We start from the raw sequence: 26,515 nt of genomic DNA, 5'->3' as shown, positions 1-26,515 counted from the left end.
CTAAGTAAAACATAGGATTTTTGTGCCTCATTAAACTTTCATTTTAAGTTTCTAGTTGACTAGTTTTCCACTCCATATCCAAATGATTATGAAGTCCAAATGAGAATGGAAGTCAGCAATTTATCTTAGTTTCTCCACACTCCTGTTGTGGAAAATATACATATGAGATCTGTGATTACCAAGCATAATTAATTTGGTTTAAGCAATTACTATGCTCTATTAGAGTAGCAAGCAGTCTCCTTGGTAACTCTTAGAAGGCAGATTCATTGACCTCCGTATATTCCAGATAAAGCTCTATTTCAGCTTATTAAAGTCAAATTCAGTAGTATATAAGAGTACATTATTTGTATAATCACTTTAATCCATAATTTACAGTTATAGTATCTTTGTTTTGATTTGTTGGGCCTTATCAGTTTAAATGGTTATCTTGCTTATTTGAACCTAACATTGCCTCTTCTTATATTCCTGAGGATCAAAGGAAAAAAATGCTTCTTGGAATATAATCTAATTTTTTTCTCTTCAAAATAAAATTTCCATATTTTCTGTTTTAAGAGTTCTAACTTTATATTATTATGTTCTTACTTTCTTTGCTGGTCAGACAGGAAAAAAGTGAGACCTATTTGGCAAAATGGGAAAGTTTTTCCCCACGCCCCCAAAGTATGATGAAATGACATTTCTACTGCAGATGAAATGCCTACATTGCAGTATTGATATCTTTCTGGACCTTTAGGCCATGCAAAGAGAGCAAAGCAACAAGGACAAAAAAAAAAAAAAAAGGAAGCAAAGAAAGCGACTCTTATATAACACAAAACATCCGGGAAAAAATACCTGCATCCCAGAAGGCATCCAGAATACCTGTTGAAAGTTTTAAGATCTAAGTTCCTAAAGTTTTATCAAAACCTTAGAACATTTGGCTATACTATTCTTAAAACTAAGTTTGCATCAGGAGCTGATTTACATATTATTAGCATTCCGATACTCCTACTCTGATTATCAGGCTGCTGTCCAATAGTCTCAGTCCTCAAGTAAATTCTTTATGAGGATACTGTTCACCAGCATCAATGTATTTTTACCTTGCCATCCGAAAGAAATGAATGGTGAAGTAGACCTTTTAAATATTGGAATAGCATGAAGTTTGACTGCATACTGATTTGCTAGAGTGAGATTTCATTATGCCACGATGAAGCCATCATCCACTTACAAGCATACCTCTTTTATCTACTAATAGAATTTTTTGATGTTAGAATGAAAAAAGCCATTAAATAGCCAGCGATTTTACTTAATATTATGCTTTAGGTATATATGGTTCTTATGTGGAATAGAGTGAATTTATTCTGAAAATGAGTACTGACTTCAGTGTCTAAATTTTATTTTTGGATGAGGTAAGTCAGTAGGTTAGATAAATCATTTACATAAGAACTCAGTAAAAAAAAAACCAAAAAAAAAAACCAAAAAACACCTCTGTATTAGGGTTTTTTATCTGTAGATGGTGGAAATCCAGCACAAACTACTATAAATGAAATGGAAAATGTAGTACACATCCTGTACTTCCATAGTCTACATAGCAGGAAATGTATCCCATGTTGAATCATCTACAGATAGGCATGGATCAGTTTCCCCAGGTCTGTCCTACTTGGGCCAGGTCCACGCCCTTGAACTTCTCAACTGATAGGTTTATATTGCGAATCTGTGGTCCCCAGAATAAAGGGGAGATTATTTGAAATGACAAAAGTGTAATATTCACTACAGTTACTAAACCAGAGAAAGAGTGTTTTATACCTGTATGTTTTTTTTTTTTTTTTTTTTTACCTGTATGTTTTTTCTTGAAGAACTGGTCATGAAGCTGAATCATATATCATTAGAAGATGCTGCCCTGATTTTATTCCGGATGTGGTGAAAATTGACTTATGTGTATTCGGTCTTTATTCTCATTCTGAGAATTATTAAACTTGAGTATATGATGGTGGGAAAGCATTTTTTTTCTTCAGGAAAAGCATACTCCATTGTGAGATAACTAAGGAAAATTTCTAGTTGTCTACTAAAATTTTTTATCATCTGAGTCAGAAGTACTCAGAAACTCAAAAAAAAACAAACAAATTCAGAAACTCGGAATATAGTGTTTTGGGAAGAGGAGAAGCTTACTTGTACACATGGTATGTGTGTGAAACTAGCCCCTTAAAATAATAAGTCAGTTTATTTAGAATATAGTCAAGTTAAATTTTTATAGTTAGGGACCCCTCTCAGTCGATGATACAGAAATGTCTAGGAAAATTGCAGTATCTCACTGCAGTAGAGGGCTAAATAGTAACCATTTCCTGCTGATAATGGATGTGACAAACATAACCTTTAAAGAATATCAGTGCTAACTTTTCTTTGTTTGATAAGACCATAATTGTTTATATAGTTGTCTTAGTCCATTCAGGCTCCTCTAGCAAAAACACCATAGACTAAGTGGCTTAAGCAATGTACATTTATTTCCCACAGTTCTGGAACCTGGGAAGTCTAAGATCAAGTCAGCAGAAGATCCATTGTCTGGTGAGGGCCTGCATCTAGGCTTGTAGACAGCCATCTTCTCCCTGTATCCTCACATGGCCAAGAGAGAGCTTCTCTCTCCAGGCTCTTCTTGTAAGGCTGCTAGTCCAATTCTGAGGGCTCCAGTCAAAGGCCCTTCCTCCAAATACTTTCACATTGGGGATTAAGCATCAATAAATACATTTAGGGAGGGACACGAAAGATTCATTTTATAGCAGTAGTCTAAGTAGTTGCTGGAACTTCTCTACACCAGGTACCATGGAGCCCTAGCCCAGCCCAGAGGTAGGACTGTAACCAATTTACTATGACTGAAGTGCTTCGACTTCTAATTTCTACAGGAATCTTCTTGGCATCATTTAACTTCCCTCAGTCTGAAGGACTGCTTGCTGCAGTCTAGTCCCACTATGGTATATGAATCATGATACAGTATAGATATGCAGTGAAGGTGACAGAGCTGAAGTTGGCCATCTATGTCAGGAGGTAAGGTTCCCAGCCTTCTCATCCTTTAGAAGCCACTGTGGCTATGCTGATGAGTCAGAGCACACTAAGTGCAGGGTTGTGGAACACAGGTTCCTGTGTCTAGCAGAGGCAGAAAGTAGCAATTATGATTGGGTTATCAAGGACAGGCAGAGAGTCTCAGGGAGATCTCCAGATTGGAATCATACATGGCTTAAGAAGGTCATTAACATGGAGGAGAACATCTAAGACTACATGCGTGCTGAGGTTATCCTGTAGGAGCTGCCTCCTCAGCCTGACTGTGACTGGTGGGTTCACCAGCTTACTCAGTCCCCTTTCTAATCACATGTATGTTCGAAACTGCAGGTGCTCACAAGACCAGGCAGGTACCGAGAAGGAGTGAATCTGGCTTGATAAAATACAGGAGGAAGTGGTGAGAGCTCCAGGGAGCCAGCCAGTGTGTGCTTCATGTGGAGCAGCAGCTACTGTGCAGCCTCACAGTTGTTCCCATGTGAAAATATGGGCCTCATGTTGCCAGATATGCAGATGTTATAAAAAAGAGCCTGGAATCTCAGTTTTTGTTTGTTTGTTTGTTTCTAGTATGAGAAAATGGCTGCTTTGTAAGTGATGGCAATGGATAAATATTTTTTTAAAACACTGATGGCCAAACAGAATGCCTCTGTCTGTTGGCCATGGGAGTTCTGAAGAATATCTCAGGTAGATAAGATATAACTCCCCAGGGCACAGGGCAGTCATTGATTGCTAGACTATGAGAACAGTAGATGGACAAAATGTACAGTAGTACATTTTGCCTTCAGATGTACAGACGCTGATTCTGAACTCAGGAACCACTCTGTATTTGTCTGTGTTCTCCAGAGAAGCAGAAAAAATAGATTATATGTAAGAGGAGACTTACTACAAAATTGGTTCACAAGGTTGTGGAGGCTGAGAAGTCCAGTATGTTTCCTCTGCAGGCTAGAGAACCAGGATAAGCCCAAGAACCAGGGGAGGAGAGGAGGCACTGATATAAGGCATGAAGTGTGAAGGCAAGAGAACCAGGCGTTCTGCTGTTCCAGGGCAGAGAAAATGGACTTTCTAGCTCAAGGCAGGAGAAGGAAAATGAGAGGAGGCAAGCGGGAGGAAGGAGGAGGAGGAGAGAGAGAAAAAAAGAGGGAGAATTCATCCTACCTTTTGTTCTGTTTGGGCTCTCAAGGAGTGGGTGATGCCCACCCCCATTGATGAGGGTGGATTTTCTTTACTGTCTCCTGATTCACATACTAATCTCTTCCTGAAATACCCTCAGAGAAACAACCAGGGATCATGTTTTACCAGCTATCTGGGCATTGCTTAGTTCTGATAAGTTGAAACAATGTTAACCATCACATACACATTCTGTTCATAAGGCTGGTGAATTCATGACTGGAGCCACTAACTGAAAGATAACTAAAGTATATTTTCATAGAGCAGTTTAGGCCTAGATTTTTGGGTATTCTAGGACATAGAAAGTATATTTTACAATTATCTCAGGAGGTACGTATTGTGTTTTCTTTTGGGATGTATGATACTCCAGAATTCTATTACATATTTATTGGATACTTTTCTACCCCGATTGCTATCATGTTAAAGGATAGAGATCCATATGAAGTGGCTTGGTTCCCTGAGATTATTTTAGGAGTCTATGGAACCAAAGTAAATCTGGAGAGATTGCATCTGTTCTGCATGGTCTTGTCTTGGGGGAACTTGTAACAGTGTGCAACAAGTGCCAGGGGCCCTTGGGTTCCATTAAACTCTGGACGATGCCAGTTAATTTTAATCAGTGGTTCTCATGTTGGGCTACCCTGATACTGGCCCTACATCAGGTCAATGAAACTGGAATCTTTGTCAGTAAAGCTCAAATATTCTTATATTTTAAAAGTTCTCCAGGTAATCTAGTGTGCACCCAGGGTTAAGAACTTCTGCTCTAAGCAGAAGCTGTGGCTTTCTACTTTGGCTCAGTAAACTCAAATGTAAATGGATTTATTGGCACAATGATGGCATGACTGCCACCCTGTCTAACACCTCCAGCCTCATTTATTAATGGACTGGCAGTGCTAAGCTTAGAAGGGTGAGAGTGAGGAAAGGGGACTAATTGGTATTGAATACATACTGTTTGTAGGAACTGGTCTAGGTGCTTTATGCATGTTATCTCCTTTAATATTCTCAACAACTCTGCAGGGTAGTTTTTCCCCTGCATGTTTTTAAATAGATAAGGACTGCAGGCACCATTATGTAAGTGATCCAGGTAGCAATTTGTGGAACTAGGATTTGGATGCAGATTCCTTGGCTCTAAAGCCAGGGGTCTTTCCAACATACCACACTGTAGCAAGAAATACTCTGTATAGCTAGATTATTTTAACTTGAGTCATCAGAATGGTAAACTAGGACTCTTTAGATCTGTCTGAAGTAGAAAGAATAAAGATTGAGGAAGGATGCTAAAGTGAGAGCTGCAGTGGTCTGTGTTTACAGACTTACTTTGTAAAGATTTACAAAGATCTTTAAAAAAGTAAATCTGTCTGAAGTGTTTTTTCAGAGGCAAGGTGTTGATGTGCTCTGTGAAGCCCTGAAATGGGTAGGACAAAGGAGGAGGGTGATGTGGATGTCACTGAGTCAGATGAAAGTGGGGGATGCAGTGCACAGGGACTCCGGGGACAGCAGAGAGAAAAGAGAAGGTAGTCCTAAAGGAGTAAGGTGGAAACAGTGGTACAGAGACGAAGGTGATGTGGGGGAGCCGGAGGCAGCCTCTTGTGGTATGTAATTCTGAGTTAAGACGGCTGGAAATGTGAAGGGATACTGAAGCTCCCTGCCACTGTAGGAGAGTTTAATTGTGTTAATACATGAGTCATTTTGTTTTAACTGGAGTAAGGAGGTCAGGCAGACTTGGAAATGGGGATGACGCTGGAGCAGGTAGAGGCTGAGAAATTAGTGAGGAGGCAGAGATGGGATCCAAGCCCTTCTTCTCTTTCCTTGACTTGTGTTGTAGAGTGATGTTAAGGGGGATCTTAGTGTGACCCACTGGGGTGGCAGAAGGAGAACCTTGAACAGAGGTAGCTCCGGAGCCCCTCCTCTGCCCCAGCATCCTTAGCTGCTTACAGCTGCAACACAGTGTACAGAACGGGCTTGGCTTCATCCCCCTATTGATCTGTCTGTCTGCCTATGAATGTATCCTTCCATCATCCATCCATCCATCCATCTATATTCTAACCCTGACCCTGACCCTGACCATATTGGCTTGACTTGGTTCTTCAGTGCAGTACTACTGTGCAGAATCCTGAAGAATTGATTTTGATTTAAAGTGATAGATTCAAATCCTTGAATCTGTCAAGGATTAGACAAGCAAAAAAAAAAAAAAGAAAAAAGATAATTGTAGGCCTTTAAAAATGTACAGATTATTATAGATTGGAATGGTTAGAGAAACCTTTGTGACCAAATTTAGGCATAAACTAGACTTCCTAAAGAGGCATAGCTTTTAAAGGCAGGAAAGGGAAGAGGGACAGTTAAGTTGGGGCTGATCAGTTCACTCATGGTGGGACTGTGGGCATACTTGATTTAAGGTACAGGGAATAATCTAGACTGGTAGAGAAGTTTCTTGCAGAGAATAATGAGAGAAAAAGCTGAAAAGATGAGTTGGAAAGATCTTGAGTGCTTGAAGAATTACTTCAAACTTCATTAAACAGGTAGTCTTAATCTCTTTACACCTGGATTTTCATGGTAATAGCTTCCTAGTTCATTTCCTTGGCTCCAAGCCCTCCCTTGTCCAATTTCTCTGCAGTGTTACTGCTAGAGTAGTCTCCTTTAATCTTCTCTTGAAACAAATGATGGTTTCTTCTTGGATCCTGCTTTCAGAGCCTACCCATCCATGCAACGCTGTTTTATACTCTTCCCCAGCCTGTGCTGTTATTAATCTGAAATTGGCAGCTCTCCTCATTCTCCTCCCACTACTGTGAGGATTACCATGCTATCACTCACAGCCCCTATTCTCTATTTATTTATTTTAAAGATTTTATTTATTTATTCATGAGAGACAGAGAAGGATAGAGAGAAAGAGAGAGGCAGAGACATAGGCAGAGGGAGAAGCAGGCTCCCTATGGGAGCCCAATGTGGGACTCGATCCCAGAACCCCAGGATCACTACCTGAGCAGAAGGCAGATGCTCAACCGCTGAGCCACCCAGGTGTCCCTGAAACCTCTACTCTTTAATCTTTCCCCAGATTAATTAGATTATTACATTAATTAATTAATAGGTTAATATTTTCAGAGAATTTACTTAATTGTCGTAAGAATATAGGGAAGCCCAAAGAAGTTCCATTTACTTGCCCAAGACCGTTAAATGTTTATTTGGAGCTAATGACAGACTATCTAGTCTTAATTTTTGTCAGCTGGAACCAGAGAGGAGCTAAGTGATTTAAGTGGAGAAGAAGGCGAGCATGTGGGCAGCCCAGGTGGCTCAGCGGTTTAGTGCCGCCTTCAGCCCAGGGCGTGATCCTGGAGACCTGGGATCGAGTCCCATGTCAGGTTCCCTGCATGGAGCCTGCTTCTCCCTCTGCCTGTGTCTCTGCCTCTCTCTCTCAAATAAATAAAATCTTAAAAAAAAAAAAAAAAATAGGGTGGGGGGGGATCATGAAACCCAAATGAGGAAGTGTAACATACAACTAAGGGAAAGCCAAGACCTGAACTTGGAGGACCTGATGGAAGAAAGTTGTCATCTAGGTGGAAGTACTGCAGGAGCCCAGAGTTGTGTAAGCCAAAGATTTTAAAATGTTAATGAAGAAGACAATGCCCAAATGCCATTGAATGAACAGGCCCAAGGAGGAGGATTTGGCTGGAGTCACAGGGATGGTGAGAATAGGAAAGATTTCAGTGTTAATGTCTGAGAGAGACCAGATTGTTGGTGTTCATGAGAACATAGATGAGGAGATATACTCAGTAGGTATTAGACAAAATGAGTCGTGGAAATGGGATGGAAACTTGAAAAACTGAAATGACTAAGTAAATTGTGAAAAAGCACAACTGAAATGATAGCATACTGGCTAAAAGAGTCATAGAGAAGGCTTTTCAAGAAGTTGCTTTATTTATTTATTTTTTAAAAGATTTTATTTATTTATTCATGAGAGACGCAGAGAGAGGCAGAGACACAGCCAGAGGGAGAAGTAGGCTTCCTGCAGGGAGCCTGGTGTGGGACTTGATCCCCGGTTTCCAGGATCATGCCCTGAGCTGAAGTCAGACACTCAATCACTGAGCCACCAAGGTGTCCCAAGAAATAGCTTTAATTCATGACAGACTTGAATATGATAATCTTACTGGTGTTCTCTCTGAAAAATTTAGAGGGAATGTTGCTGGGGAAACCTGTTTCAAGTGGTGCTTTGGTCCTTTCACATGGTCAGGGAAAATAGGTAACGGTGTGAGTGTTGGAAAATGTGTGTGTGTGTGACAGTCACATTTTATGACTTGTCATCAAAGATTGAGTTTTCATAAGTTCACAGTTTTGAAATTTCTCATTCTTCTCACCTTCTTTTAGGACCAGGGGGAAGATTTTGCATTCTGTGCACTCAAGAAAAGAGAATTAGGCTGATTAATTTCCCTGGGTGGTTTTTTTTTTTTTTTTTTTTTTGATAAATTCTTACATTGTCCTTTATTATTTGGAATTGTTTGAAAGTCCATTTAGTTTTACATATTGCTAGGAAGGAAACTGATAATCTCCCCAAAATATTCTCTTTATTTGACATCCAGCCAGCTAGTTAGGGCGATATATATTGATTATAGTCATTTCTCAGCAAGCATAAGATAGCAAACATTAAAAAGTTTTCTGATCCTGATAAATGACTATAAATTCAAAGACTGACCTCACAAAGGTTTTTCTCTAAACCACAGATTAAATGATGGCTCAGAATTTGAGACCTTTTAGTTTAGGGAATTTTTTGGCTCCAATAAAATCACGCTTTTAGAAATAAAGATTACTTTAACTCATTTGTGTGAAATCTGGTTTTAAAGGAAAACAGTTTGTCTGCTGCTTGAAAGACCATAAAGAATTCACAGGGAACCCTCATCTTATCTCAAAGGAAATAGTTTCTGTCTAGTCAAATAGGAGCAGACATACTTTTATAAAAGTGGGAGTGTGTACCTGGAAGAAAGTGCTGTAAAAGTAGGGTGCTGTTTATTCTTGTAATAAGGCTGATTTATCAGTGCTAAGTTGGAGCCAAATTTAGCATTTGAGACCTAACTGCCAAGAAAGTAGTGAGATGGTCTGAAAACTTACTGTGCAGGGAACTTCCTTTTCTTCCTTCATGGAGTAGGAGACCCCTGGCTGCTTTTAGTTCATTGCCCTTGTTCCACCCCCCTCTTCTAGAGACAGAAGCAGGGCTCAGAGAAAAATACACTCTAAATCAGGGGCCCCCAAACGTCTTCTCTAAAGGGCAAGATAGTAAAATTTTAGGCTTGCAGGCCATATGGTCTCTTTCACAACTACTCAGTTCTGCTGTCACAGCATGAAAGCAGCTACAGACAATATGTGAATGAATGAGTGTGGCTGGGTTCCAATAAAACTTTATTTTCAAAACCAGGCCCGGGGCTGGATTTGGTCTGTTGGCAGTTGTTTGCCAATCCCTTCTCTAGACTCTGGAGGGGAATATTTCTTCACAAAGCACTGGGAACAGCATGGAAAGATAAGTAAAGGGATTTGGTTCAATGAGGATGAGTGGTTTTTAATACCATGGTCTCTTAGTTTATATTTTACAAGTATCTTCAATGTGGTTGAAGGCTCCCTCTCTCTTTTCTTTCCTCGTTTCCTTTCCTTCCTTGTTTCCTTCCTTCCTTTATTCCATCTGCTTTTATTTTTAAGTAACCTGTTAGTAACATATAATTTACTAACTTCTCTTCCAAGTCTTAATCTCCCTGCTAAAATATGGTCAGGCTCTGCACACCCACCAAATTGTTGGATACACTAATGAGATGATGAATATGATGGTATTTAATGTATGTCTGAGCTTGGAGTAGATGCAGAATAGAAATGGTTTTGATTTTATTGAGTCATTGAATTATATTTCAAAGTATTGAATGTATTGTGGACTAGAAAGAGAGTAGGTATTCCACTGAGAGGAAGATAAATTATATTTGTTGCTTCTCTCTTCCCCTCTCCTGATTTTCCTCATCTAGAATTCAAAATCCAGGTTTACTCTTGCTCCAGATTTCTAGATAAGATTTATGGTAGTTCTGACAATAGTATATTTTCCTACTAAAAATGAGCAGTCACAGCTGGCTCTGTGAACTTCCTTTCTTTGGGTGTTCTTTTATAGTTTTATTTGGCCTTTATTTTTTATGGTGTGTTTGTGTTTTTGTTTTCTAAATTAGAATTTTAGAATATAGATGTATGTCAAATGATCATCAGTTGACCTGCTTTGCTACCCTATCACCATATGTGGTGATAATCCTTCAAGTATAGTCTGTTCTGCTACAGAGCATGCCTTAGTACCATGAATCAGTTCATACATGGTTGGTAGTGGAAGCATGTCAGTATAATACAAAAGTTACCACAGTTGATTTTTCCTCTCACGTTAATATTTTGACTACTAAATAACAGCAGCTGAATCCAAAGGACGGCAGTACAGATGAACACAGCAAGCTGTGGGGGGATGTGATGTTGCACACAATGTCCATTCACTCCATATCCTTCTACTTGACTCAATTTTGCCTTATACCTTGTACTTAAGTATTTATCGCATGGTTTCCCCTGTTCTTTGTGAAAAGAAACAAACTCAAGGCAGTGAGCCAGAGCTCTCCCTCTCTGATGTCATTACAACTTGCTTCTCCACAGGTTGAGATAATGTCCCCCAACTCTTTCCTATAACTAAGCAGTCCAACCTTTCCTTGTAGTCCCTTTCATTGTTATCTTTGCATTTTCAGGAGTCTTATATTTACTGTAATAATTGTTTATTAGGAATATGGCTTGGTGTTTTAAGGATTTTAATATTTTTAACTGGAGTTACTTTGTGGTTACAAAGTTATATAGGCAACTGTAAGGTAAGCCTTACCATATTTTTCTCATCAACCTCTTATTCTTAATATATAGTTTACTAGAATGCAGATTTTTTTTAAATGAATGAATATATAATGTTGTAATAGAAAACACCTATAGGGGATCCCTGGGTGGCTCAGCGGTTTAGCACCTGCCTTTGGCCCAGGGCGCGATCCTGGAGTCCCGGGATCGAGTCCCACATCGGGCTCCCGGCATGGAGCCTGCTTCTCCCTCTTCCTGTGTCTCTGCCTCTCTCTCTCTCTCTATGTCTATCATAAATAAATAAATCTTTAAAAAAAAAAAAGAAAACACTTGTATTTTCAACCTGAGATTCTCTTCCCTTATAGGCTAGGCATTCTTAATCCTTTATACTTTCAATATATATATATATATTATAAGTTTTAAATTCTTCTCTATCCTCATGCTTCTCTTTAGGAAGTGTGCCAGATTGCTAGCATCTCTCTTAAATTGTGGTGCCTAGAAAGAAAAAAGCACAAAACATGAGATAGAATTGATCAGGTCAGTGTTCCATTAGAACTCTTCACCGTTAGTTAGTATTTATTGTGTTGGTAAAAAACCCAGACCTCCTTGTTTTTGTTTTTTTTAAAAGATTTTATTTATTTATTCATGAGAAACACAGAAAGAGAGAGGCAGAGACCTAGGCAGAGGGAGAAGCAGGCTCCATGCAGGATGCCCAATGTGGGACCCGATCCTGGAACCCCAGAATCACATCCTGAGCTGAAGGCAGAGGTCCAACCACTGAGCCACCTAGGCATCCCTCTCCTTGTTTTATTAATCTTGTTTTATGCAGTTGGTTTTTAAGACAACATAATTATATCATGTTGTCTTTTTGAATTTGCTTGTGTATGGGGGAGGTATTACTACCTTTAACCACAAAGGGAGGTATAGATTTGAACCAGGTGGCACAGGGATCAGAGGATGTGATTATTATAGGTGACCATTTTTAAATCTGGAGTTGCTTTTCTCTGTGGTGTTTTTTTTTCTCTATCCACATCATGAAGGCACCCCTTGGTACTGAAGGAGATCAGTTTCTCACTGTCATCTGTTCTCGTGAATCCATTTTCATCAATCAGCAACCTTATACTTTAAAATAAAAGTAAAATATGGTAGGGGCATAAGATGACTTCATAGACAACAGTAATGCAATTCATAATTATTCAAGTAGTACAAGGGAAATACAGGGTTCTTTTAGTGGGTTGATGAGAGATTACATCTGGTTGGGAGAGAAGTGACGTTTGGGATGGGCCCTGAAAGATTGTTAGTATTGATAGAAGCTAGAGACAAAGAAGGAGCATGATTTCGGCTCACAACCATAGCACATTTGGAGGACAACAGAGCAGTCCGGTTTCTCTAAATCGTAGAACATGTGTCCAAAGTAGGGGAAGATAAGTAAGGAAAGGCATTTTAAAGATACAGTGATACAGATAGAGCCTTAAATATTCAGCTAAGGAGTTTAATTGGTTGTTTTTAGTAGTACTGTGATAGGGATTGTCTTTAGGAAGAGAAATCTGCCAGTAAACAATGTATAACATCAATGTATAACATCATTGGGAAAGGGCCTGATAGGGTTCGGAGGATTTGAATGGAGTACTAAAGCTCCAGGTGAGCCACTTTTCAGACTTGCTGAGGTTTTGAGATGTGTAGTTGAAGTGCTTGCTCACCTAGCTCAGCGATCAACCTGGAAAAATGAGGGAGAGGAAGGAGTTCAGTTGGAACCTTCCAGGCAGTGCTACCCAAAGTTTATCTCTTTTGGTTAATGATAAGTACAGAATTGAGAGTCTTTAGAAACATTTAAAGCAGTTTGATGGAATAATCATATGTCTGTTGTCTTGTAATGATAAAAATATTGGGTTTGCATTTTGATGTTTTAAATTTTTTCTTTTTCTAATAACTCATTTTTAATGTTTTGTATGAAGCCATCAATCTGTGAAGGATTAGGAAAAACAAAACAAAACAAATGATAACTGCTCTTTCATTGTAGGTAGTTTGAGAAGCCTTGCTCTAGCCCACACTGTCTTCTGCAGCTCCTGGCTGCTGTTGCCTCTCCCATCCTGAGTCACAGCAGTCTTTTAAATATCTTGGGGTTTTTCAGGTTTATTCTTTCTGCGGAGCTGGGTTTTGTATTCACTGTTACCCAGTGTTGTTCTCCCCTTTTTCTCATTATAAATGTATTCCCAGGATTTGGAGGAGGAGAAGGAACCAGCAGCCCTTGATTAGAATGATGTTTAACATAGAACTGGGAGAGAGGGATTTTTTTTTCTCGTGTAAAATATTTTAAACAGATTTTAACAGCATACTTATATTTTGATGTTTCATGATAAAGTAAGGTCACGATGGTTCCTATCCTCTTTCTCCCATTTTTTGAAGACCCATTTTCTTTCTTGAATCCATTGACTGTGGCTTTGTTTTTACATTCTGCCCATATTGTTGGAAGAGTGACACCCAGAAATAAGGTTGGTGTCATTCTCTGTTCCAAAATCGCTTATAAAAGGTTTTGGCTCTCTTGAAGCAGGATGAGATGATGATTTAGGTTTTTCAAGTTTTGTGCTAACTCTAAAAGTAGTCTACAGTGACCCAGATGTCTGTTCAATATGTGGATTGACATCTTAACATAAAATCCTGGAATACTGATGATGATGGTATTCTTAATCTCTATTCTATAGACCAGGGCTTCAGAGGGTGTGGTCTTGGAACTCTCATATCTCTAAGATCCTTTCAGAAGGTCCATAAAGTAAAAACTGTTTTCAAAATTAAGATTTTTTTACTTCATGAATGAATAGTGGAGTTTTCCAGAGGTACATGTTATGTTAGTATGTCATCATTACTCTGATGGCCAATGGCATATTTGCTTGTGTGTCCTCACATTTTAGAAATTTCTCAGTTTTGGGACCCCTGGGTGGCTCAGCGGTTGAGCATCTGACTTTGGCTCAGGGCATGATCCTGGATTCCCGGGATCAAGTCCTACATCAGGCTTCTTGCATAGAGCCTGCTTCTCTCTCTGCCTATGTCTCTGCATCTCTCTCTGTGTCTCTCATGAATAAATAAATAAAATCTTTAAAAAAATATCTTTAAAAAAAGAAATTTCTCAGTTTTATGAAAGTGTGTTCAAGAAGACATGGATAAATGGAATAGTCTTATATCTATCATAGTTAAACTCCAGGCACAGATGACTTCTGATAAGTTTTACCAGTCATTTAAAGAAGAAATAATACCAAATTCTACACATATTCTTTTGGAAAATCGAAAAGGAGGGAATACTTTTCCAGCTGATTCCATGAAGACAGCATTGCCTTACACAAAAACCAGACAATTAGAACAATATTACAGATGACTCCCATGAATATAGATGTAAAATTCAAAAGGAAACCTTACCAAAATACAATATTGTATTAAAAGGATGATACATCATGATGAAGTGGGGTTTATCCCAGGGATGGAAAGTAGACTGAATATTAAAAATCAATATGATTCACCGTATTTTTTTAAAAGATTTTATTTATTTATTCATGAGAGAGAGAGAAAGAGAGGCAGAGACACAAGCAGAGGGAGAAGCAGGCTCCATGCAGGGAGCCTGACGTGGGACTCAATCCCGGGTCTCCAGAATCATACCCTGGGCTGAAGGTGGCACTAAACCGCTAAGCCATCCAGGCTGCCCTGATTCACTGTATTAAACTAAAAAGATCACATGATCATCTTAATAGACATAGAGAAAACATTTGACACTTGATGAAAACTCTCAGCAAACTAGAACTGAAAAGGGACTTCTTCAACCTAATGAAATGCATCTGTGAAAATCCTGTGGCTAGTATATTTAATGATGAAAGATCAGATGCTTTCTCCCTAAGGTTAATAGCTAGTTGGTTAATAGATGTTTACTTTCATCCATTTTATTTAATACTGGAGATTCTGGACAGTGCAATAAGCCAAGAAAAAGGAATAAAAGGCAGAGTAGAAAGGAAGAAACAAAACTGTTTTTATTCACAAGTGGTATGATTATTTATATAGAAAAGCCCAAGGAATCTACAGAAAAGCTGTAGTGAATAATAAATGAATTAAAAAAAAAGTATTTATTTATTTATTCTAGAGAGCGTGTGCGTGAGAGAGCACAAGAAGTGGGAGGGAGAGGGAGAAGCAAGCTACCTGCTCAGCAATTCTGGGGGCTGGATCCCAGGGCCCCAGGATCATGACCTGAGCTGAAGACAGATGTTTAATTGATTGAGCCACATAGGCATCCCAATAAGTGAATTTTTTAATGTTGTAGGATGTAAGATCAACATATAAAAAATCAGTTGTGTTTTTATGTACTAACAACAAATAATTTAAAATTGGAATTTTAAAAATATCATTTATAATAGCATCAAAAATAGGAATTACTTAGGGATCAATCAACAAAAGATACAAAAGACCTGTGTGCTAATAAGTCAGTCAGAGAAAGACAAATACCATGTGATTTCACTCATATGTGGAATTTAAGAGACAAAACAGGTGAACATAGGGGTAGGGGAAAACAGAGAGAGGGAAGCAAACCATATGAGACTCTTAACTATAAAGAAAGAACTGAGGGTTGATGGAGGGAGGTGGGTGAGGGATGGGCTAAATGGGTGATGGATATTAAGGAGGGCACTTGTGAGATAACACTGGATGTTATATGTAAGTGATGAATCGCTAAACTGTGTACCTGAAACCAATTTCACCATATATCTTAACTAACTAGAATTTAAATAAAAATTTGAAATAGAAGAGTGCCATCTTAAAAACAAATATATAAAACCTTGCTGAGAGAAACTAAAGAAGACCTAAGCTAATAGATCTGCCATGTTCATATGTTAGAAGGTTCAATATTGTAAGATATCAGTTCTTCCCAAATGGATATATAAATCTGACCCAATCCTAGCAGGTCAAAACCCAGCCAGCATTTTTTTTCAAACAATCTGATTCTAAATTTATTTAGAAATAGGAAGGGCCTAGAATAGCCAAAACAATTTTGAAAAAGAACAAAATTGGAGGACTTCCACTGCTTGATTTCAAGACTTACGCAAAAGTTGCAGTAATTAGGACAGTGTGGTATGGTTTTAAAGAGATAAATAGATCAATGTAACAGTTTAGATCAATGTAACAGAAGTAGAGTATCCAGAAATAACTCACACATGCATAGACAACAATTTTTGACAAATGTGGAAAGACAATTCGGAAGAAAAACAATGATCTTTCTTAAAAATGGTGCTAGGACAATTGAACATCTATACCAAAAAGAAACTTCAATCCATACCATTGAACCATATAAAACTTAACTCCAAACGGATCAACTTAAATATAAAACCTAAAACTAGAAAATATCTAGAAAAAAAAACTGCAATAAAGCTGCTTTTTAAAAATCTCTGTTTTAAGTTCTGATATACTAAATGTCAAAATAGATAACCCACATAAACAAGAGATTTTTGGAGTTTTCAATACTTGTGCAAAGAAGGTCCTGAGACCAAAATATTTGAGGACTGCTGCAATAGGCTTCATAGCCTGTTGTATTTCCTAGTGGATTTGTAGTGTAATATAAACATGCTTCATGGACCTTCTGCATTATCAGTCATGGTAATTGTGCTAAAAAAGTATTATCAGCTCCTACTAATGTAAAGTAAACCTGAGATCATTAAAATTGCTCTTTAAAATCAATTCTACTTGTAAGCTGCCAACTTCTAGGTTTTAGCAAAAGTATGGTCTGTGTAGGTACATTTGATGAATACTCAAATGTAGAAATTTAGAGTGCTTATCCCCTTTTGTATATCTGCCATTTTCTGTTATGACTCAGAGCCACTTATCTATTCAGGGTATGTGGTTTAGTGTTACAGCTAGCATTTAGAGAGGGATTTTGGTCAGAATCTTGCCACTGATAGGGTAGTGCTACATAAATTTATATTTAATCCTCACTGCTGCCATACAAGGGGGTATAGTGGATATCTGGTATCTGTTGTTGTCTGCCTGGCATCTCTCTTCCCCTTTTTCTTGTAATACTATTCCACATTCATCTTCTTTTCCCTGTGCCATCCATGTGATTCCACTAGGGCTGTACATTACAGTTCCTCTTCTGCCTGCAAGGGATTAGTCTAAGAGCTGGGTATATCATCCAATCTGGCCCAATCAGAGTCTTCCAAAACATTTGAAAATTGAAGTAGGAAGAGAAAAACTTTCTGTGTTGTGATGTTTGTAGGCTGGGATAAATTGAGTCCATAACTGTAGGCAGTCATGTTCCTTACCATGTGGGAAAGCTTCTAGGTCAAGCAGTGCTCAGGAGAAATACAATGTGAGCCACATGTGATTTCTAGTAGTTACATTAAAAGAATTAAGAAGAAACAAGTGAAATTAATTTTAAAAATGTATTTAACTTGGGATCCCTGGGTGGCGCAGCGGTTTGGCGCCTGCCTTTGGCCCAGGGCACGATCCTGGAGACCCGGGATCGAATCCCACGTCGGGCTCCCGGTGCATGGAGCCTGCTTCTCCCTCTGCCTGTGTCTCTGCCTCTCTCTCTTTCTCTCTCTCTCTGTGACTATCATAAATAAATAAAAATTAAAAAAAAAAAAAAAAACCACTATGTTAACCTTACTAGAATTTAAAAAAAAAAATGTATTTAACTTATATTCAAAACATTTCAATATGTAATCAAAGTTAAAATTATTAATGAGATATTAGATGTGTGTGTGTGTATATATATATATATATATATATATATACACATGGAGTATATGAAGTCACATTTTGGTACTAAGTTTTTGAAACCTGGTGTGTATTTTACTCTGTACCCTCTCAATTTAAACTTTTCCTATCTGAAATGCTCCATAGCCACATTTGGTTAATGGCTGCCATATTGGACAGTGCAGCTCTACACAGTGGGAGTGAGGCAACCCAGCACAGAAAAGGAAGTAAAAATGAGAGGTAGAGACTTAGAGTATTGTCAGTAGTGAGGTTTTGGTTTTAGTCCTTGAAGTTTGAGGAGCTGTCTTGGCTTTAACTCCTACTATCAACTGTCCTTTGGAATCTGAGCTTCTTTCATAGTTTTCTAGTAAATAAGCTTTTTAGCTTAAGTGAGTATGATTTGTGTTTTTGTCATTTATAACTAGGAAGGCATTTTTATCTCCTCTTTTTTTTTTTTCTTAAAGGAGGAAACAAGCTGAGAGAAGTTAAATGGGTTACCCAGGGTTATCTTAACTGTAGACTGCAGGTCATGGGTTTCAGTTCAGGTTTGTCTTATTCAAAAGTACATGTGCTTTCCACCCTCAAGAGATTGCATGGGAGCTAGGTGTAGAGCAGGCCGTTTGCTCTGGGGAAAAGGATGGAACTTTACTCTTACTCATGCAAGCCCAATACAGTTCTCTCTAGTTTTTGATATAATGGAATTATGAAAATACTTCTTTTTTGACAGGAACTTCTTGGTGGAAATGCATGGTAGTCCTGTCAACACATTCTACTTCCACCCCTTTCTAAAAAGTGACTTCAGCAAGTCACTTGTCAGTCAGTGGAACCAACTCCAGTCCTGCATATCTTGTGGACACATCCATGCCGCCCTGTAGATTGGTGGAGTAATCTAACCTTGTTTCATTTAAAATGCATTGTAGCCTGTCCAGAAAACTTTATTGGCACCACTAAACAGTTATGTCATTAAAGAACAGGATTTATAAACTCTGATAAGGCCAACATCTATTTTCTACCCTGAATAAAAATTAAGCAAGTTCTCATAATAAGTTTCGAATGGTTCAGTCTTTTCTAGTTGCTGTAAGTGATGTTGCAAAAAACTGGAAATCAACAAGAGGCTCTTTTCTATTTCAGAATCATTCATTTGAATGATTACAATACTCTAATATTGAGTTGACAGTTGATCCATTTTAACAAATTGTCATAAATCCATATGTTGAGAATTAATGTGAATGAGGCTTGAGGTTTTATGCTAGGACACCCAGGCAATCCATAATTGCAGTAAAAAATTTGTACTTGATGGCAGATAGCTCAAAGTTCAAGTTAATTTATTTACCTCGTTAGCACACTATCAGATATTTCATTATTAGACAGTGATATAACAGTTCTAGGCAGTTTAACTTACTTGGGCATTGTAATATAAAGCTACCCCAAATTAAAATCTGCAAAGCAAGTGTACTGTCTGGTTTTTGAGTCTGCGGTCTGAACCTACCATCCCCATCACATCTCTCACTCCAACATTGCATCCATACCTCTTTTATACCATGTATTAAGAGAAAAAAAAAGTGATAGTTTCACATTGAGAGTCTTCCCATTCATGGTCTTATTGCACCACGCTTGTTCTCACCTGGAGTTACTAAAGCTTGCAGCCAATTCTTGGTGTCCTAGGAACTCTGTTCATGAGATCCTGCCATGACAAGGGTGCCCTTTCAATACTGGTTCTCCTTTAATCTCCTCTCTATTTTCTAGGGTTAAGTAGTCTGGTTTTTTCCTTTCTTAGATGTAGAGTGTAGGAAGGGAAACTACATCTACACATATACCCAATTTGGAGGGGCTTCTAGGGTAGTTGGCAAAGTTCTGTATCTTGATTCGAGTGGTTCTTTCAAGGATGTCTGTTTTTTAGTAATTCACTCAGCTATAGATATTTTTTGCAAAGTTTTCTGTATATGTATTTTTGAATAAAAAGGTAAAATAATAAAAATAAAAATAATCTATTGACTGTAGAATTTTCTATTTGCTCTGCCTTAGTCTTTTGCTAAGAAACCCAAGGCTGTGGGATCCCTGGGTGGCACAGCGGTTTGGCGCCTGCCTTTGGCCTGGGGGCGTGATCCTGGAGACCCGGGATCGAATCCCACGTCAGGCTCCCGGTGCAGGGAGCCTGCGTCTCCCTCTGCCTGTGTCTCTGCCTCTCTCTCTTTCTGTGTGACTATCGTAGATAAATAAAAATTAAAAAAAAAAAAAAAAGAAACCCAAGGCTGTGAGAGTTGTAATATTGTAAGAAAATCTCCTTTCAGAGCCACCCTTAGGAAGGAGTCCATTCATCCATTCAACACTTATTGAATTGTTCCTGTGAGTCAGGTACTTTACTTGATGCTGAGGATATATATATAGTGTGTGTGTGTGCGTATTTGTATGTGTGTGTATTTATATTCATATCTGATAAACATGATAAATGTGATCTGTGTCCTCACTGTGCTTTTTAATTATGTCAGTGATATCACAAGTTGAAAGTATTTATCCTTTAGTATACCATTTGAGAATATTGTAATGATTTATATTTATATCTGAAGTCATTGACATTCTTCTTGCTAGACATTTATCAGTAGGTAGCACAGAAGTTATCTAATGCTGCATAATAAATTACTGTGAAACCTCTTACTGGCTTAAAACAATAAATATTCATTATGTCATTGTTTCTCTGGGTGAGGAATTTGGGAATGACTTAGCTGAGAGGTTCCAGCTCTGAATTTCTTGTGTGGCTACAGTCAGAATATTGGCAGTGACAATGGTCATCTGAAGGTTTAAGTGGGGCTGGAGAATCCAAGGTGGCTTACTCTAATGGCTCTTGGCAGGAGGGCTTAATTCCTCATCACATGGGCCTCTCTATAGGCTGCTTGAGTATCCTCACAACATGGCACCTGACCTCCTCCACAGCAAGCAGTCTAGGAATGTAAGAAGGAAGCTGCAGTGCTTTTTAAGATCTAGTGTCTGAAGGTGTATACTGCCACTTTCTTTTATTCACTTCATTAGAAGTGACTTAAGTCCTACTCACACTTAAGGGAAGGAGAATTAGGCTTTCCTCTTGAAGGCAGGAGTATTAAAGAATTTGTAGACATATTTTAAAACCAGCACAGGTGATAAGTAGGTAAGTAGGTCGAGAGATACAAAGATAAACACTAGGTTCTAAAAGCTCACAAGCATTATGTTATCCTTTTATCTCTCTACTTATTTGTATTAACGTTGTATTTCAGCCATACTAGAAAATTAGCCTGAACTTTTCTTACTCTTTCTTGGTTTTTGTGTCTCCCTCAATCTGGAATACTTTATATTGCATACAATTTCTGTTAAAATCTTCCCTATGATCTGTGGCTTTCTATTGCTGTCATGTTTGGGAGGACTGAATGTTTGAAGAAGGGCCTAAAGGTAGACAAATATGACTTCTGTTCAAGGAGAAACAAGATTGTGAAGTAGGGATTGTCAGATTAAAAGACTTGAATCTCATTTAGCACATGCTGAAAAGTCACTTAACATTTGAAAACTGAGGCAGGATACAGTCAAGGTTTCACTGGCAATGACAAAGGGTGACAAGGAGTACAGGTTGAAGGAGACTGCAGTCATCTAGAAGTAAAGGAATAGACTGGAGCAGTGCAAACAGGAAGGAGGGGCTGATGTTTGTAAAAGTTGAAACTCCTACTGGCAGAATTAGTCTCAGTCACCTCTAAATTTCTCTATGTTATATAACACAGTGCCCTGAACATACTATTTCCTCAGTAAGATGTCACTTGAAAAATAGATATATGTCTGTGTGTATAGTACATTAAAATGATTGAATGATATTATAGATGAGTTCTTATATTATTCAAGTGAACCCTAAATTTTCAACTGATTTTTAAAAAGAAACATGATCTGTAATTACAGCAATTAAAATCCTAAATCTAAAGAAAACATAAAAGGAAATGTAATCCTAGAAGTCATTCTATTTTTATTCAGAACCTATATTTTATTTGGTGTGATGAGACTAGCCTAATAATAGAAACTGACTTCTGATTATATAATAGCCCGCAATTATTTTTATGGTTATTGCATTCCAATATTCTTATGCAATATTTACAATGTACATGTGTAGCAGGGGCACAAAATAAAAGTTCTAACAATCTTAACAGTAAGTCAGAATCGAGTCACGCAATGTAACATTTGTGAGCTTGCTTGGCTGATGCAGACAACCTTTGTTAAGAATGCGTAAAATACCAAGTTTAAAACTGTGGTAGATTTGGAGTTTCGAGTTCTAAAATTTAATTATCCCCCCCCACCCCATAACTAATTCTGCCAAGACATTTTGATATTGGTTTAATTGTGAAGGTGGGGGAAAACTCATATTCAATTTTGAGAAAAACAAAATGTCTTAAATACTATATGAATGTGCTGAGAATTTCAGCAGATTATGGCTACAAAAGATTATGATTCAGCCTGAAAACATAACCTATGGAGAATCATCAACTGTTCAGAATGAGCTCTTCCAGATGACAGATCTTACGAAGAAAACCTGCCAATAAAAGAGAGAATGCTAGAAGAAGAAGAATCCCGTTGACTTTCAACATATGGCCCCGACACTGACATATTTTATAGTTTTTAGTGAATAGCAACCCAAAATAACTGGGTTGATAAAAACCAAAGAGAGAGAGAGAGAGAGAGAGAGAGAGAATGCGTGAATTTAAAGAATTCTTCTCTGATTTTTTCTTTTCACTTTTATTTCAGAGGATGTTTTTAATGGAGTCAGTAGGTATGTGTCTGTGTACAGGGGTGATGAAAGGGGTACGGTACCTCTTAATTTTCACCTTTTAGGATAATAGAGACTTCTAGCAAACTGAAAATAAAAACAAATATCCATGTAAATTTATGTATTAGTGAGAACATGCCCTCAGTGTCTATTTTCCTCATTATTGTTTCTCTCAGCTATATATTCCCTGCATTTGTTCTTTCCTTCCCCTCCATTCAGGCAATCCCTTGTCTTTCTTTAGTTAAATCTTTCTTCAGTTAAATCTTTCAAGTACTACTTAGAAAGGGGCCACTAGAGTTGGTCTGGTTTACTTCCTTTTTGTTAGGTAGATTATATAATATGTCTTAATGCTCCGTGAGGTTATCTCTTGTTCATTATTACTTTCATTTGATAAATATGGAGTACCTGCTATGTGCCAAGCACTATACTAGAGAAACTTATAGTTTACGGGCCAAATCCTGTCTGATATATTTCCAGAGGTTTTTGGTATATAATGGGTCAAAGAATTACAGTGAGTTAAGTTTGTAGGTCAAGTTTCAGGTCAAGTTTACTTTTAATATTTCCTTCTCTGAAATGGAACTGATCCAGATAGATATTCCCTCTAGGGAGCTCTTCGTTTCTCCTAAATTCCATTAAGATTGTCCTGCTGCCCTGAGAACTGTGGTGCTAATTTAGAGCAGGATTGGCCTAACAGGAAGATTAACTGCCAGGTCACTGCAAAGCAGTAGATAAAAGTAAACACACCAAAATGTCAGCATTCCAGCTCTACTGCTTACTAGCTCTGTGCCTTGGTTTCTTCATCCAAAACAACAACAACAACAACAATAACAATAACAACAACAACAACAAAACTCGAGCATATAACTACCTGCTTCTGAGAGTGGCTGTGAAGGTTAAGTGAGTTAATGCAAGTCACCAGTTAGTCCAGTGACTACCACAGAGCACTCCCTAAATGTTATCTGTTATCATTCCTGTTACTGTGATTGGGATCAGAATTAATTCTTACAATAATAGGACAAATATTTACTAATTGCTATTACTAATTATTATGGTCTATACAACAAATTCAAGCCTGTATGTTACATGGAATAAACTTAAAAGAGTCAGACCTACTTTAAGGCACAGTTTCAAATAACTTCATGAAACCTAACTATAGTCGAATTAGTTCTGTGGTCTGGTTTTCTTTATTGCTTTAAGAAAAAATGTTCAATTGACAAAAAGCTTTTTAATAAGTCTTTTCCTGTGTGTTCTGGGGCCTTCTGCAAACTTTCCCCTTTGTTAGCTAACCTGACAGGTTTTATCTACCCAGAGACCTCCTGTTCTAATCCCCCACACATGTCTCTTTTACTTTGGAGAGAGGCTGCTCCATCATTTTCCACCTCTAATGGCCATACCTTGGCTCTCTTCAGAAACCCCCACGGAAGTTTTTATTTTGGTCAGTAAAAAAAGAAAACCAAAGCACTAAATCCTGATACGAAGCATCATTCCTAACCATCCTATACTCAGTTCCAGGAAAAGCTCGCTTACTACCACAGTCTTTGAAGTACCTTCCTTATCAGCCTTAAGTTGCCAACAACTTGGGTTGGCACCAACAAAGATGTGATCTTAAAGCGATTATGTGGGTCTCTCTTTACATGGACATTTAAAACCATCAGAGCAAAACAGTGTTTCAAATGTAAAGTTCATTGAACTTTACCCTGAAAGTTACACTCAAGATTTGTGCACTTGACTTTTGTAACTTACACTTCAAAGAAAAAGAGGTGTTTATTCAGTTAAATTCTGTGCTAGAGCTTAAGCTTATAGTCAGATTGCTTGTGTCTGAACTCTGTACCCACCATTTATTGTGTAACATTGGCAAGTAGCTCAACTCCTCCAGCCTCATTTTCCTTAATTATAAAATGAGAATAGTAGTCTCTGTCCCAAATATCACCATGTGTTAGGGTTTTGTCTTAACTCCACATGCTTCATCCTAATCACAGCCACCTTTCTCTCACTACCCTGAGTTTTAGAAAGAAACCCTGAGATTCCATTTTAGGTTCATCATCCAAGTGTGCATCTCTTAACTATAACTGAGTTTTACCTATTGTTTTAAAATTTGATGTGTCTTTTAAGTCTCTTTCCATCTACAGGTTCCTCCTTTCATTCTTTTTCTTTTCCTTACAATTATTTGTTGAGGAACCCAGGTAATTTACTTGAAGAGCTTCCCCTAGTCTTAGATTTTGCTGATTGCACACTTATTGTGCAGTTCCTATGTATTTTCTGTAAGTTGGCAGCTGAAAGCAAAGGCTTAATCAGATCTGGGTTCAGTGCCTTTGGCAAGACTATAGGTGGTGGTGTGTTCTTTTAGCATGAGGCATGTAAATCATCGTCATCTTTCTATGATGTTAGCAGGATTTGGTGCTTAATGCTTAGATCCTTTAATTCATTGAGGGTCACAAAAGGGTGATACTGTAATTTTTTCATCCTGTTTTTATTTATTAGCTAGAATAATTTTATAAGGAGATGATTTCTCTCATCTACTATTTGGTTACCCAGTGGTACAGTTCATATAAAAAAGGCAGGGTAAGTGCTTGATTCTTTCCTATTATTTGCCCAGCGTTTAAGATAATGAATTGTTCTGTCACTCTTAGAAGTTGACTGATTGTCTATATTCAAATTCATTTTGAACTTTGGACTTTAAATATATTTGATGGATTGAAATTCAAATTGTCCCATCTCTGGCCAGCAGTAATCTTTTCAGGTTGGTGTCTGAGTCCCTTTGGAATGATCCTAGTAGTAGTCTTTGCTGTCTGGTAGAACAAGATGAGACTCATCTTGAGTATATCCTGACACACATCTGAAGTCAATAATTTTTCTAAGAAACTCTGATTTCTTTTAGCTGAAAATATTTCATTTTCATGTTAGGCTCTTGGGGTGTTTATTGCTACTGGGTTGACTATAGTTTTTAAGCCTTTTTGTGGTACAGAGCTAGGAAATAGGTATTTAACATGCTTAAGCAACTTCAGTGATGAAAAATTTCGAATGTACACAAAGATAGAGAGGACATTATATTGTGTCATTAGGTAACCCATCACCTAGTTTCAATAATTACCATCAGAAAGCTGATCTATTTTAATTCTGTTCTACTTTTCCTGCCCCCATCCTGGATTATTGGGAAGCAAATCCCATACGTGATGTGACTTTACTTATAAATACTCTAGTTCATGTTTGGGTTTTTATGCTATCCTTTGTCTTTCCTTCTCTTTTGTGAAGTTGAACCCTCTTTTACCGACCTGGCTCTGCTACTTAGCGGGTGGGTCTTACTTAAACTTTCTAATCCTCCATATTCTCCAAAAAAGTCATAATTTAACTAATGGCCCAGTGCTAGGTATTAAGATTGTTCTATTTTTTTTTCGGGGGGAGGAGTGGGACTCTTAGTGCTACAGTGAAAATCTCTGAGCACATATGAACAATCCTATTTATTAACTTTGGTTAAAGAAGTGGCATTGCTGGCTCAAGGAATATACAAGGAAGAGAGAGCGAGAAAGAGAAAGATCATCTATATAATATACATCTTTAATATTTAATACTTATTTATATTTACATTGTTTGTATTATATATATTTTTTCTTCCAGAAGATTGTATTGATTTACTGTCCCTCTGAATTTTACAGTTAGTATTCTAAGGCTTGGTTACACTTGGGAGTAAATTGCTTGGACCCTTAGGAGTTGAGTGGTGGACAATTCATAAAGAGTAGGCCTGGATTTATGGGGACGGATTGCCATTTAGCATTCTTCAACTCCAGCACTACTGACATTTGTGTCAGATCTTTTGTGAGGGGCTGTCTTGCGTGTTGTAGGATGTTTAGTAGCATCCCTGACCTCTACCCCTCTACCCACTAGATGCCAGTAGAACTCTCTCCCTGCCCCCCAATTGTGACAACACACTGTGTGTTTCTCTAGACATTGCCAAATGTCCCCTGTAGGGCAAAATTCCCCCAGGTTGAAAAACCACTGAATTTT

The 26,515-nt window shown here is 38.0% G+C and overlaps 1 protein-coding gene across 10 annotated transcripts in view; it reads left to right on the top strand.

Annotated features, from left to right (window-relative positions):
• Positions 1-26,515, top strand: part of BABAM2 (BRISC and BRCA1 A complex member 2) — a 450,135-nt gene that overhangs the window by 192,661 nt on the left and 230,959 nt on the right. The window lies entirely within an intron of this gene.

The sequence above is a fragment of the Canis aureus genome, chromosome 12 (genome assembly GCF_053574225.1).
Source record: "Canis aureus isolate CA01 chromosome 12, VMU_Caureus_v.1.0, whole genome shotgun sequence".
Lineage (NCBI taxonomy): Eukaryota > Metazoa > Chordata > Mammalia > Carnivora > Canidae > Canis > Canis aureus.
The sequence above is the reverse complement of the archived record's forward strand: the minus strand, read 5'-3'. Positions and strand labels throughout refer to the sequence as shown.